Source organism: Chiloscyllium punctatum, chromosome 15, assembly GCF_047496795.1.
Source record: "Chiloscyllium punctatum isolate Juve2018m chromosome 15, sChiPun1.3, whole genome shotgun sequence".
Taxonomy (NCBI): domain Eukaryota; kingdom Metazoa; phylum Chordata; class Chondrichthyes; order Orectolobiformes; family Hemiscylliidae; genus Chiloscyllium; species Chiloscyllium punctatum.
Window position 1 is genome coordinate 48713325 of NC_092753.1, and position 15826 is coordinate 48729150.

Genomic DNA, 15826 nt, shown 5'->3' on the forward strand with positions numbered 1-15826 from the left:
TCCGTAGCTTTTAAAAATAAAATCTGAAAACGATTTAAGAGGTTGCATGAGTTGTAAATGGATTAATTATAATTTTGGATTCTCAAAAGCACTGGTCCATATGACCACTTTTTACCTAGAAGCAGTTCCAAGAGAAATTAAGTCAAGTCGGCAGGCATGTGACCAGCAGACATAACTAAAGTGACAACAAGGAACAGAAGAACAAAAGCAAAATATCAGGGATGCTGGAAATCTGAAACAAATACAAAGAATGTTGGAGAAACTCAAGAGATCTGGCAGCATCTGTAGATAAACAGCATTAATGTTTTGAGTTCAGTCTGATTCATCTTCAGACACTGCTGCCTAAGGAGAAACAATAAGCTCCTTGGAGGGAAGGAACTCAGATTCTGGTTGGAAGGACTATGTCATGGAGACCAGGTACCATAAAGACAAGATGGACTGTTTAATAACACCATTGGATGGTATCGTCACATCTGTTGTTTTACATGTAGTTTGTGGCTCATCCTAGCCATGATACGCTTGCTAATTCATTATCAACTAGGTTGATTCTGATTCATGTTGAAGTACTGGTAAAAGTTAAAAATACAGTTTGGTTTTCCTTTTCTTATTTAAAAAAAATTTCAGTATTTTTTTCATTTGGGGATCATTTTGTGTTTTAGTCTCCATGTTCCCTGTGACAAATTGCATTGGGTATAATTGAATCCTTAGTAAAAATGCAGACTGGGAATTGGAATATTATTTTGCTTCATTTGAGATCCTCAGTTTAAAATATCTTTATTTAACTCATAGCATATTAAAATCAATATTTTCAAAATGGCCTTTGCTATAGGCATAATATTGAATGCACTTCTAATTGCGGATCGTATCCCTTACTTCCATACCAATATCTACAAGCTGAAGCTGCTTGGGTAGGTACATGGGTACATGAAGTAATGGATTGGTGGGTACATGAGCAATAAGTATGAAAACAGCACTTTTCAACTTGAAAATCACAGGTTTTCAATTGTGCATTTATAATATGTGGACTTTAATAATCATATTCTGAATGTTAACATATTGCTTTATTACATAAGGTGTGTAGGGCTAATGGCTTCTCCCATAAGTCTGTTTATCTGGAAAGAATGTACCTCCAAAGCTAATGGACACATTTTGTTGAAACTCAATGTGCAGGTATGGTCCATGGAATAATTGCTTAGATTTTGGTGAAGATGCAGAGTGGGATTGTTGCGTTTTTTTCTTTAAAGGATTGACTGGGAATTAGGATGAATTGCTGATTTCTTTAGTATGTTGTAGAATGCCTTAGCTGCTGTGGTGGAATTTGTTGCACCAGCCAGAATGTGAACAGAGTTTTCAGAGCAGGCTGTTGGATATGGATTGCCATGAAGCTTCCCACAGTGTGTTGGAAGCTCTTAGTTAAAAACATCAACATTGCAGTGGCAGAGGAGCAAGCAGGCAGAGAATAATCTCATGGAAGAGTTGCATATTTGTGACATCAGTGAGTTAATACAGCGTGATAGAGATATGTTCTTTAGTGATTGCTGTTCTATTTTGGTTGGCACCTGGGCCATGTTGGAAAACAATTTGGAACTCAAGTTGTAAAATTCTAGCTCTTACTCAAAGAAGATTAGCAGGAAACCAAAGTCTTCCTTTCTCTGTAAATTTGATATATTTTACAGGAAAATCCAATGCAACAGTTCACAATTACCACTATTGGTTAATAACAGCATTATAGAATCTTCACAGGGAAATTTTTAAAAATCCAAAGTTCAAAAGTAGATCGAATGTTTTATCTCATATATGAAGGAAATCATCAAATAATATTTTAAGTTCTATTTCATATCCACTTTAAGACTTCTATCCTTTCAGTTGTCACTCATTGTCATTACCATTATCTGGATCTATCACTACCTGGTATGGCAACTGTACCATTCATGATCAGAGATGGTTACAGAGAGTTGTAAACTCAGCCCGGACAATCACAAAGGCCAACCTCCCAGCTATAGAATCCATTGACCAGGCCCACTGTCAAGGAAAGGCCGCCAGCATTCTCAATGATCCACCCCACCCTGGCAACGTTTTTCTACAACCTCTATCATCAGGGAGAAGGTACAGAAACCTGAACATACACACCAGTCGGTTGCGTAAGTTTCTACCCTACTGTTGTTAGAATACTGAAAAACTCACAAACTCTTAACATTCAACCGCACTTGTGTTTTTGTCTTTGATGCTGTTTACCTTTTATTTATTTATCAGTGCTCCTTAACTCTGTGATCTGCCTGTATTGCTTCCAAGACAAAGCTTTTCATTGTGCCTCGGTACACGTGACAACAAATTCAATTTAATTCAATTCAATTCATCGTCTGGCCTTGTTTTAATACCTTAACGCGATTTAAAGCAATGTTCAAAACGTCACACATGCTACTTAGTACCAAAGTAATTTCTTATTAGCAGCACAAATAATAGCTTCAATGGGCATGTTTTTAGTTGCTTATGAAGTGTGAATGATATTGGCAAAATTAACATTTATTGACAATCCAGTTATTCCTAGAAGGTTAAGATTATTGCTAGTCTTCCATTCGATCCAGGATAGTTCTTGTGGTGATGTGACTGCAATGATGTTTGCAATTGAATTCCTGATCCTAAACATCAGCAATACAGGAACAGCGATATATATCCAGGTCAAGATGGTATGTGAGAGAGCAACTTGAAAATCATGTGATCAGTCTTGTAGAACATGTCAGATTGCCATGAATAGGCTTGTGGTAGGATTCCTTTCCACTGGATCAAAAAATCTCAACTCAGGGAGTTGCCAATCATTCAGAGCCAGGATGTTCTCCAGTTGCCCGAGTGTCACTGAGAGCAGTGGGCGCTACTGGTACTGTAGTCAAGATGAGGTGAGCTGCACAGGATCCAGCCAACATGTGGGTTAGTTAGGGTATCCCCAAGTGCTAAGTAAGCAGGCCCTTGTGAAATGGGGATTGGAGGGTCAGGCCATGAGGGGAGTTCATCTTGAGATGGGATAACACTTGCCTGGCATTCTGTGATGTGTCCACGGGACCCTCCACCAGGACAAGTTTCACACTTGACATAATTGTCTCCCTCAGCCAGCTCAATCCCAGTACTGGCAGAAAGTAATCAATGTTTACGGATTCCATTTACCCCACAGTTTGGTAGGCTACCCATCACCACTCTTAAAATTGCGGCCTGCTGGATTTCAATTGGCTCCCATTGGTCAGGGTGTCTCTAATCCATTCCAAGGGGCTCTCCTGTCCTTCCTGGTGGTAGAGTTCATGGCCTGGGAAGTGCTATTAAATCAAGTTTAGTGAATTGCTGCAGTATGTTTTGTATGTCACACAAATTAGGCCAGGGTGCACTGGGTGTGGCTATTGAATCTTGTAACAGAAGTCCCCAGCACTAGCTACACTTTCTAAAATAGGAAAAATATAAATTAATAGGATGCTGACTGGACAGAGACAGCTTACACATTTTTCCTCGAAGAGCAATAAATGGCTGAGGAAGCAAAATTAACACTAATGGTTTCTGAAACCATAAGGCTTACATATTTCCATATTTGTTATCTAACCCTCCAGATGCTGGTCACTTCTCTTGCTGCTCCTTTAGCGAAGATGGTTAAATGTCATCATATCTTTCCCCACATTGATATTTGGAACTGGTGAGTTGCTCTGAAATTCATGTGACCTGTGTCTTTTGGCTTTGTTCCCCTTCAAAATTAGACTTGCTCTGTCAAAGTAGCAGGGACATCTCAGCAACCTTGGATATGCCTCAGCAGGAAGAGAAAAACATGCAAACTCATTCAAGGCCAATTTCCAGTTGCGGTGATGTTTGGTAGGCTTGAACATAGAACATAGAACATTACAGCGCAGTACAGGCCCTTCAGCCCTCGACGTTGCGCCACCCTGCTATACTAGTCTGAAGCCCATCCCACCTACACTATTCCATGTATGTCTATATGCCTGTCCAATGACGACTTAAATGCACTTAAACTTGGTGAATCTACTACCGTTGCAGGCAAAGCATTCCATACTACTCTCTGAGTAAAGAAACTACCTCTGACATCTGTCTTATACCTTTCTCCCCTCACTTTAAAGTTGTGTCCCCTCGTGTTTGCCGTCCCCATACTTGGAACAAGGCTCTCCCTGTTCACCCTATCTAACCCTCTGATTATCTTGTATGTCTCTATTACGTCACCTCTCAACCTCCTTCTCTCTAACGAGAACAGCCTCAAGGCCCTCAGCCTTTCCTCGTAAGACATTCCTTCCATACCAGGCAACATCCTAATAAATCTCCTCTGCACCCTTTCCAAATCTTCCACATCCTTCTTATAATGCGGTATATAATTTTATAATATCGCGTTATAAGAATATTTAACAACTCTGGGACATCATACAACAGTGTAATTTGATCAATATTTTCCCAGCTGATACCCTTGTCCACTCAAATTTCCCTTTAATTGTATATATCCTTGCCCTGCACATTTTTTACCTTTTTAATGAACAATTCAAAACATGGGTCATATAGGAGATTTGTTACTCCGGAATTATGGAGATAACAACAACAATCCTGTGGGATAACACTAAGAGAAAGTTACTTCATTCAGTACTAGATACCATACAATTTAATCTCCATCACCCACCGAGCCTCCCATCACCGACAGTATTAGACACTCCCATTCCTTGTTCAACCAGAATTATTTGTTCTTCTTTATTAAATGAGTTCCACATATTGTGTGCTGGATAGCAATCAATTACAAAAGGACTCCCTGAACTATTTCTCTTGCTTATTGAATGTCTCATTTTTACTAATGATTTCTAATTTTATTTTTCTCTTTTTCATTTGACTCCTTTTAGCCCTTTTTTATGCCAATTGGGAGCAGATTAGGTTTTATATAAAATCATATCTGTGGGTCTTTGACCTTTCATCCAGCCATTAAGATTGGGGCAAGATGTCTCTGCCTCATTCTTCATTTATTTCTGTGGATTCAACTTTTCCACTGTATGTTTCACTCCTTCTATGTCTGTGTCCCTCAGACCCACATCTCGAAAGTTAATTTCTAACACATTAAATCCAAAATGTTACTCTGGATCGTGATGTGAAGGTTTTAGGGAACACAGGGTGGAATCATCAAGGAGCCTGAACAACATGGACTCTGAAGAAATGTGGCAGAACCAGAATTGTGAGGGAATGTCCCAGAGCCTACCTTGGCATTGAGAGCAATTTGCTGCATCTTTAAATTAGTTTCCAGGAGTTGAGGTGAGATTCTCAATAGGGAGAAGTGAGTTGCCTGTTAAGGGGGATTTATTGCTTGTTAATTACCTTACTAACTGCACATCAACCTCATTAATCTGCAGCTTCCTACCTGATTACCCATCTTGAGCAAGCTGAATGCCAAGAATTCTTGAAATGCAAGTCAGAGTGTCGGCCCAGCAGCTTTGGACTGCTGCTGTCTATGAAGAGCCACCATGTTGGTCACCATGCAACTGCATCTCAGTGCCCGATCCACACACACCAGTCACACATACCCCTCAGACACAGACATTGGCATCTCAGAACAGCTGGATCGTGATGTGAAGGTTTTCGGGAACACAGGGTGGAATCATCAAGGGGCCTGAACAACATGGACTCTGAAGAAATGTGACGGAATCAGAATTGTGAGGGAACGTCCCAGAGCCTACCTTGGCATTGAGAGCAATTTGCTGCATCGTTAAATTAGTTTCCAGGAGTTGAGGTGAGATTCACCTCATGATCTTGACGACGTCTCTCCACTCCACTTGCAGTGTTTAGGAAGCCCAGACCGGTAATGCCTGGTACCCCAGCAGCTAGCGTTGAAAGACTAGTATGGGTGCACTTGCAGGGGGCAGAGAACGGCACCCACAGCAAGCAAGTGTGACTCAAAGTCTTAGGGGAGTAGCCCTTACTGAAACCATGTAGATAGCACAGTGAATCATCGGCAGCCTCCTGTACCAGGCCAGGGAATTGGACAGAGTCAGGTCGCTGGTCAGGGTGTCTTCAGTCAGGAGTCCATGCCTCCAAGTGATCTTGGGAGAAGTCAGCATTTTGGAGAAAATGGTGTTTGAAAACCAGCTTTAGTCAGATAAGAATATGAATTTTTGCAGCATCTAGTTCAACCAGAATAATCAGCAAAGGAAGGAGATGAAGTCAATTGATGAAGGAACTAAAAGATTTATTTTTCTACTTCATTGACGGACAGGAGCTAATAAATTAGTCAAGGACAAAGACCATCTAGTTGATCTTCCAACAGTACAGTCATGATGCAGATAACAATGTTGGTATTGGTGAATAATTAGGGCCTTATGTCCTTTTACATTTAAACCATCTTGTGAACTGGTATAAATAAATAGGACTCTTGCACCATCTGGTGGCCATATTTTACTATTACACCTTCAGTAATCTGACAATTTCTTTTTCACCCAAATGCAGTGATGCTGAACTGGTTTTACTGTCGGTCAAATCACCGTCGAACTGAATACGCTGTAAACAATATCAGTTTATTTGATACCCACTAGAGTTGATTAAACAATACTCCATGCAGCACAAAAGTAAAGTTGACTGTCTAGTTCAATGCCTCACCCACATCAAACTTTATGGTGCTTTCACAAGAGAAGCCCTTCAGGTGGAGCTATAACAGCAATGCTCAAACTGCAGAATAAGCCATTTTCCAACCTTTCGTGGGTTCCCATCTCTATGAATGTAAAGGTAAAGTCACCATTGTTTAATTGGAGCATAAAGTTCCTCTCTCATTAAAGAGAGATGACTAGTAGTAGCTGAGAAGGATCGTTGTACACGGTAACCTCAGCTAGTGTGTGGGAATTGAATTAAACCCATGCTAATGGCATCATTCCATTGCAATCCAACCATCTGAACTAAACTGACCCCCATCCACAGATAACTGAGTCTGCAGATTGGACTTCTCAGAACCCACCCAATCGAAGGGGAAGGAAGTCATCCACAATTCCAAGAGGCTGCCTAGAAAGAAGAGGAAACCTTTTGCTGATGTGAGACATTCACACATCAGAAAAATATCAGGGCCTTCAAGAGATCAAGGGTGATAGAGAGAGAGAATGTCTGTGTGTGTGCATACAGAGGAAGATGGGACTTGCGATAAAAGATTTTAGTTTTATAGAGAGAGATAGCAGAAACTAGAGGAAGTTAAGGAAAGAGTTGATCAAGGTATTCAAAATCATGCCATGATTTGAATAAATAAACAGAGTTATACAGCGCGGATACAGGGCCAACTCGTCCATGCCTACCCAGGTTCAAAACCAAACTTGTCTCATTTGCTTGCTAGTGGCCCATATCTCTCGAAACCTTTCCCATTCATCTACCTGTCCAAATGTCTTTCAAATGTTGTAACTGTACCTGCAGCTACTATTTCCTCTGGCAGTTCATTCCACATATGAACCACCCTCTATGTGAAAAAGTTGCACTTCGAGTCCCTTTTAAATCTTTCCCCTCTCACCTTAAAATTATGCCCTCCAGTTTTGAACTCCTCCACCTCGGGAAAAGACCTTTGCTATTCACCTTATCTACACCCTCATGATTTTATAAAACTCTATAAGCTCCAATGCTCCAGTGAAGAAAACTCCAGCTTATCCAGCCACTCCCTATAATTCAAACCCTCCAGTCCCGGGCACATGCATGTAAACTTTTTTCTGCATTCTCTCCAATTTAATATTATCTTTCCAATAGCAGAGCAACCAGAACTGTACACAGTACTCCAAAAGTGGCCTCACCGATGTGCTGTACACCGCAACATGACATTCTATATACTCTCATACTCAATGGTATCAGCAATGAAGGCAAGCGTGGTAAACGCCTTCTTTGCCTGTCTACCTGTGATGCAATTTTTAATTAACAATGTACCTGAACCCTGAGGTTTCTCTGTTCCACAACACTTCCCAAAGCCCAATAATTAACTGTATAACACCTACCTGGTTTGTCTTACCAACATGCAAGACCTCACATTTATCCAAATTAAACTCCATCTGCCACTCCTCTGCCCATTGACCCAATTGATCAAGATCCCTTTGTAGTCTGAAGTAACCTTCCTCACTGTCTACATAATAAAGAGAATTTGGTTCCAGAGGCAACTTTCTAAACAGAGCTTGCAAATTTGTTGACAAAAGGATCAGAGTAACATAAAACAATGTAGTGAGAAATTAAGATCCGAAATGGGCTGCCAGAAAGGATTGTGGATTCAATGTTTACTTTCTGAAAGGTTTTTAATAAGTATTTGACAGGAAATATTTGCAGGACTATGGCGAAAGAGCAGGGGAGTGGGAATACTTGCATATTCTTTCAAACAACCAGGGCTATGACTGTGACTGAACAGCCTCTTTCTGAGCTATAGTATTCCAGGATCCTATATATTATTATTAAAAATAGGTGAGTTCTGTGAATTAAAACTATTTAACAATTTATATATGGCCTTGCCTTGACATGTCCAGTACCTTTTAAAACAAGCTGTAAAGTGCACATAGGGGTACGTGCTAAAACCATGGCACTTTGATCAGATCACGACACTATTGTGTGGCTTGACACTGGGTGTGGATGAGCATTCCCTTATACACAAGGACTCAGATATTCTATCAGGATCAGAAGCTCTATTTCCAGACTTGATCGGAAAACACAGACTCAAAGCATGAATTCTCCTCTGGAAATTCATGGACAGGACCCTCCTGTTACAAAACAAGGAGGACCTGTTGAGGAATCCTCACGGCCAACCATGGAGAGGATCACCTTGCAAAGCATGCCCCCTCTAGCAGCAGTCTATGTTCTGTGGTGTAAATAGCCAGCAGCACAGCCCCTGTGGGAGGGCAGGTAAAGGATGGCAGGTGGGTTGGGGATTATTTAGATGCCAGATGGGCGAAGGGGTTAAGGTGACAGGAATAGACCATAGGGTGCCAGATGGCTGATGGAAGGGGTAAGGTCCCAGATGGGTATGGGGGTGTAGGCTGTGAGATGGATGAGGGGATGGGGTGTGAGATGGGTGAGGACTGAGTGCCAGGGGTTAAAGTATTAAGTTGATAAGTGTTTTGGATCATGTTGGAGATGGCTCGGGAAGCTCATGTCCAGCAGGGATCATGGGGTGGCAATGTCAGGAAGAGGGTGTGTATTGACAGCATGGAAGTGGGAAGGTGTCAGGAGGTAGGGAGAGAGTTGTTGGATCTGAAGGATGATGGATTGGGGTCGGGAGAGGGAGAATATATTTGGGGATTCAATTTAATAGTTAGTCTGTGATTAAAGAATGTTTCTAATCCTCTAACGTTTCCTAAATAACTATTGATCTGGAGAGTTGGACTTTAAGGAGCTTTTACAGAAGGTTTTACAAAGGGGAGTTGCTGATTGGAGTTTAAAATTAATGGTTGATTCCCTCAGAAACAGCTGTGTTGAGATTTCCACATGGTCTGAATGCACAATTTCAACTCTGCTCCAATGGCTCCCTCAGAGAAAAAATACCTACAGATGTTGGAATCCAAGGTAGACAAGCAGGAGGCTGGAAGAACACAGCAAGCCAGGCAGCACCAGGAGGTGGAGAAGTCAACTCCCTGGCCATTGGAAAATCTGGTACAAGTATTTAAGCTACTTACAACAGTGACGAGCAGTGCTGTAATAGAGAATATCTGAAGTTAAGCTCCACTGGTAACACTGCCATTGTCAGGAAATCATCACGGACATACCTCCTCAGATCATCCTGAAGGTGGAATATACAATGGGCAGAAGCTGAAGAGGTGCAAGTCTGCACCAATGATTGAAAAGTCATCTCAATCACAACAGTGCTTTCGTACTGCATTAGCCCTAGTGGCCTCTAGTCAGTCTAGCACTCTAATTACGTCTTGGAGAGCCATGAGAATAGGATATAGCAAAGCCTGTATAGACTCCAAGGGTAGGCATGGTGTGCAGAAAGATGTCAAAGGCTACTTCCTTAACGATAACTGACTGCAGACCTTGTGCTCATATAATCACGGAGATGAAGCTGCAGGAAAGAGGGAACACTAACTTTGTCATCCTTATTTATACAGATGATCAAACAGGGTCTGATAAAGACAAAAGGATTGAAGGTACTAGGGAGTATACAGACCAGTAAATTACCATGTGGGTTTAAATGGTGTAAAAGCTTGCACCAGCAGATACTATTCAGAGCAGACAGGCAGATACCAGTCAGAGGGGAAACCTCAGAAACTGATAGCATAGTCAACACAGAGTGCAGTATGTTCCAAGTAAGTTACAGATAACATTTACTGTTAGTGCTTTTTGTGGTTAGTGCTAGTTTTCTTAGTGTGTGTTTTGTCAGCTAAATAACTTTAAATATGAATCCAAGAGTCCACTTTATTTGTACCTAAATACAGACGAAAATATGTCAGAGCAGGTTGTGTTTCTGGAGTCCAGTACATGTCCAGTTTATGGATAGTGGAACAGTGCCAAGACAAATAGGAACTTAGAAATGCAGGAAATAGCTGATAAATTGAAAACTATTGATTGATATTTAAAATTTGGATTTGTCTGCCTTTCTCACACCGCACTTTGTTGCTAACTTTGTTGAAAATGTGCTTGTGGCCTTCCGAAGATAACTGATTTCTGAAAGTCTTCCAGGTAACTATTGCCCATAGATTTTCATTGTATAACATGACAGATTAAAATATTCAACAGACAGGCGTGAGTGTACTACTGTATTCCTCACAATTACAATTTGGAAATTGTTCACAGATTTCAAGGAGAGAGCTGTTAATACAACAACAATTACCTCCACGTGAGTCAGGCCTTTGTTTTTACTCAACAAACTTTAATATGTGCTGATTAATAATGTTGTGTCAGTGGATTAGGACCCTGATTCAACGTTCTAATGGTGTCACGGAGCAACACAGAGCTGAACGTAAGTACCACTGATGGGCAGTTACAACAATCTGGAAGAAGGCTGCAGACTTCTAAGCTGCAATACTGTCTCAGAAAGACACACTGACATCACCTGAATCTAAAAATGTGAAGAAGGTAGATTAGTTATTACCCGGTGGAACTGTAAGTCAGAGCTTGGTGTGATTACCATGTATCACTGCATTGAGCATTAATGCATAGGAATCGATAGTCGAACAATGAAGGCTCAGCCTGAAGACAGTCCTTGTCTCTGCCTTCTCCCGGACCAGTCTTAAAAAGAACCCAAACTCATTGTGTGACATCACAAAAAAGATAGTGACCACACTGGATTCATTGCCCAGAAGAGCAGTGGAGATGAAGCAACAGATAATAAATGGCCTGGAGAAGAGAAGAATGTTTAAAACATCTTTTGAAGAAATCACTGGTACAGCTTTAAGACTGAGTAGCAGCCAGAAAAGCCACAGAGCTGACAGTCGCTGTGAAGGAGGTAGTTCTGCATAGAAACTCCTCCAGAGAAACCACCAGAACATTGTAAGTCATGAACAAATCTTTTATCCTTTGTTCATGAGATGAGAGCTCTGCTGATGGTTCCAGCAATTGTTACCTATCCTGAATTACCTCTTGAACAGAGTGACTAGCTCAGGCCATTTCAGAGAGCAGTTACGAGTCAATCACATTGCATGAAGTCATATCTGGGTCAGGCCAGGTGAGGATGACAGATCCAATCACTTAAGGAAAGGGACATAAAAAGATAAGCCAAGGAGTACAATTTAAACTTCTACTATTGAGTTAACAAGTTTCTGAACTATTGAATCAATGAAAAGTTTAACAAAGTTAAGATAATTCCGCAGATTAAAGAACACTGATTGGCAAATGGAAACAAAATAAAATATGCAACTTGATGTATCAAAGGCCTAACAGTGAAACTTGTGAAATCGTTATTATTTCCACCATTTGAACAGCAAATTTGAAGTATGATCCAACAAATAAATGTTATCAATTTCATTAATTAGAAGGCAAAAGAAATGTGCAAAACTGACCAAGTGGTCACAAAAATACCTGGAATGCAAAGAAAAGATAAGTGGCAATGATCTTACAGTCGATATCTTGAGTCAGTCAGAAAAATCATGGGATCTTATTGTGTGAAGCCAGATTGAGAACATTTCAACTCAAAAAACGTTGGCATTCTTGGAAAAGGACGACATTCCAGGCAGTATCTGCTGCCATCTCTCACTGGGAGCAACTAAGCATGTGTGCTCACATGCATACACAATTCCAAACCCATCACATCACGTGAATTCTCAGTAACATCACACGCAAAGGCCACATGGTGCATGTGTTGAGCAGAAGTGATATTGAAAGAGGGTTTGGTAGAGGAAGTGAGGATCAGGCCAGGGAGAGGGATGTGGGATGGAGTGGAGGCCCTCTTCCCTCTCTCACTCTCACTCTTACTCCACATCCTGCCCCTCTGTCCCAGGCCACTTTGCCAGTCCCCCTCTCTCCTGCTCTCTCCAGGGACACACTGGGGGCTATTCTCACTCTCTGTTCCTATTCAAAACCCCAAATGCAAACTTAAGCAACACATAACTGGTGTCAGCAAATGCAACTTATTTTCAGTTGACCACTATTAAGAAGCTGTATCAGTAAAGAAAAGCCAAACTTTACACTGAAAACATTTGCCAGGGTTTCTAGAGGGGTCAGTGAAGATTATGGCAAAGACAATGAAGTGATACTGACAGACATTGTTTTTATGGGAAATAGCAATATTTTTAAGAAGGTGAATTTCAGATTTAAAGAAAACTCATTAGTTTATTTGAATCCGAACTTATGAGATCTGAAACATTTAAAGGATGACACAATCAAAGTTGGTACTGTCTGAGATTAAATAAAATTGTTTGACTTCCGTTGTTAAGAACATTGTAAGACTCTAAGACTCGCAAGAAAATAGAAATAGTAAATGTGCTTTGTGTTGAGAATTTGGAACAGTTTAAGGAAAAGAGCTGTATGATCTGATTCAGTAGTTCAATTAAGTCACCACAACCATTTCTGTTTGAGAAAGTTATAGATCTGGATAACCTGTAGTTGGATAACACAATTGCAAATAGATAGTGACCATCCACATCTTCAGATATGGTGGACAGAAGAAATCAGATCTCGAACACAAATTGAAATGTTCGGTACAGATTAACAAACAATGTGATAGTACACTCAATGGGCTAACATGTGGGTAAGCCTTTGGGGTGAAGCATAATTATATGATAACATGGATTTGAATGGTGTTGCATCACTTGAGGAGGAAGGCATGTAGAGCTCAAGGTGGGAATTGAGGAATTCGTGGGAGCTGTTAGACTATCACTAGAGGCAACCGTCATAAAAGCTAACGCACAGCAGAAGAGAACAGACCCCATTCACTGAGATAACTGATGGGCACATGCGACATCAAAGAAGACATTTGCAATATGCCCTGAGCATCCCATACAACAGCAGCAAACTGGTTTGGAGCAAATGAAAATGGTATATTTACAGGGATATGGAAAAGGAAGAAATGCATGGAAAGAACAAGGTATGGTTAAAAAGTGCTAATGACATCTAGTGAAGATGAAAGAGGTGTGGAAGAATGTGGGGACGTTTGGTCCTGATGGGTCGATGGGGAGTACCAAGAAGAAAGGATGATGGACGTTGTTGGGGGGGGGTGGCACGGTGGGGTGGAGAGAGCAGTTTGGTTAGGGGAAGTGATGTGGGGGTAGCGGTGGGGTGGGGGGAGGTGGGGTGGGGGTAGTAGTGGTGTTGGGGGAGGTGGGGTGGAGGAAGGTGGTGTGGGGGGAGCTGTGGGGTGTGGGGAGGTGGGGTGGAGGGAGTTGGTATGGGGGAAGGTGGAATGGGGGGAGGTGGGGTGTGAGGAGGTGGAGTGGGGGAAGATGGGGTGAGGGGAGTAGTGGGGTGGGGGGAGACGTGGTGGGGGGAGCCGCGGGGTGGGGGAAGATGGGGTGGGGGGAGGTGGAGTGGGGGAAGGTGGGGTGGGGGGAGTAGTGGGGAGGGGGGAGGCGGGGTGGGGAGAGCTGTGGGGTGTGGGGAAGGTGGGGTGGGGGAGTGGGGTGCTTTTGATTACCAGGCTGACCCTGGAACTCACTGGACCACATGTGCCCTGTGCCCTCATTGTAACAGTGCAAAATGGAAATGGAAAATGGGTGTAAGCACACTCGAAATGGGTGGAATGCTTTCAGGATGTCTAATCTGGTCACATCCTATTCCATCGGAGAGCACGTTTTATCTTCCTGGCTGCATTGTACTGCCACATAAGGGAAAGGTGGCAGGAGCAGGGATTTAATGGGGGAGGGGGCATGACATCTGCTTGCACTATCATCACACCGGAAGGGTTTGTGAGCTCCCTGAAGGAAAGCTGACTATTGTGTATAGGAAGGCACCCTAGCACACTGCCCTCAGTACACCAGGCACTGCCCTCAGGATACCAGACAGTACACGCTGCCCTCAATACACCAGGCACTGCCCTCAGTACACCAGGCAGTACACGCTGCCCTCAGTACATCAGGCAGTGCCCTCAGTACACCAGGCAGTGCACAGTACCCTCAGTACACCAGGTAGTGCCCTCAGTACACGAGGCACTGCCCTCAGTACACCAGGCAGTGTACAGGGCCTTCAGTGCACCAGGCAGTGCCCTCAGTACACCAGCTACTGTCCTCAGTACATCAGGCAGTGCACACTGCCCTCAGTACACCAGGTACTGCCTTCAGTACACAAGGCAGTGCCCTCAGCACACCAGGCAGTGCATACTGCCCTCAGTACACCAGGCAGTGCCCTCAGCACACAGGCACTGCCCTCAGTACACCAGGCAGTGCCCTCAGTACACCAGGCACTGCCCTCAGTACACCAGGCAGTGCCCTCAGCACACAGGCACTGCCCTCAGTACACCAGGCAGTGCCCTCAGCACACAGGCACTGCCCTCAGTACACCAGGCAGTGCACATACAGGTCATGTTGTTCACAAGGAGCTGTGATGCCGTTTTCATGGTCACACACGATGGTTAGGAGGGGACCAGCGAGGAAATACAGAGAATGAATGATTTTCTCAGGCGTCATCGGACAGACTGACTGTGCGAAAATCTGAGAGAAACACGACTTTACTGTCTCCACAGATCTCTTGAAAGCATCTCACAACTGCAAAATCAATCCTGCCAGTTTTCTGATCATCTTGTTTCTCAGAAGCAACCACAGGCATTGGTTATTCCAATGGCAATAGCAGGAGGAGCAGCAGGAGCCAGCACTGGAACATTCTGCTGGGACATAACTTCCTGTGCAAGGGGGCTCTCATCACTTAGCTGGAGAGCACTGGTCTGAAACCAAGTCTACATGCTTCCTCAGAGATAGCTGTGACAACAATACTGCAGGATATCCCAGGAAGATACTGCCTCCATCAGCCAGCTGCTGCATGAGCACTTGGATCAGGAGGCAATCCCATTCCTGTTGCCTTGAAGATGATCATTTCAAGGCATCACTGGGGATCATTGTGAAGCCTCACAGCATCCATTCACAAAGATGCATCCTTTGCTAAAGCACAACAAGGTATCAGCTTTGTTTGGATGCAGCGAGTGAAACAGACAGAGCTATTGGCTTTGTTATCAACACAGGATTCTCCTGTGCAAGGTAAAATTGATCGTACCAATGTCGTTTGCAGAGCTCTCTATCCCCATCCAACAGTGTTCATAAATAGGGAAAACCTCCTCTCCATTAATGTGTAATCATCTGTGATCGCATCAGGCAGATAATGCAGGCCTACACATGTTGTCTGGGGAGCATTCACTAAATCTTTTGGTCCATTTCAATGCTTACAGGGATGATTTATCAGTGATGAAGGATCCCCCTCAGATTTGGTAGGAACCCACAGCCAGAAAGCACAG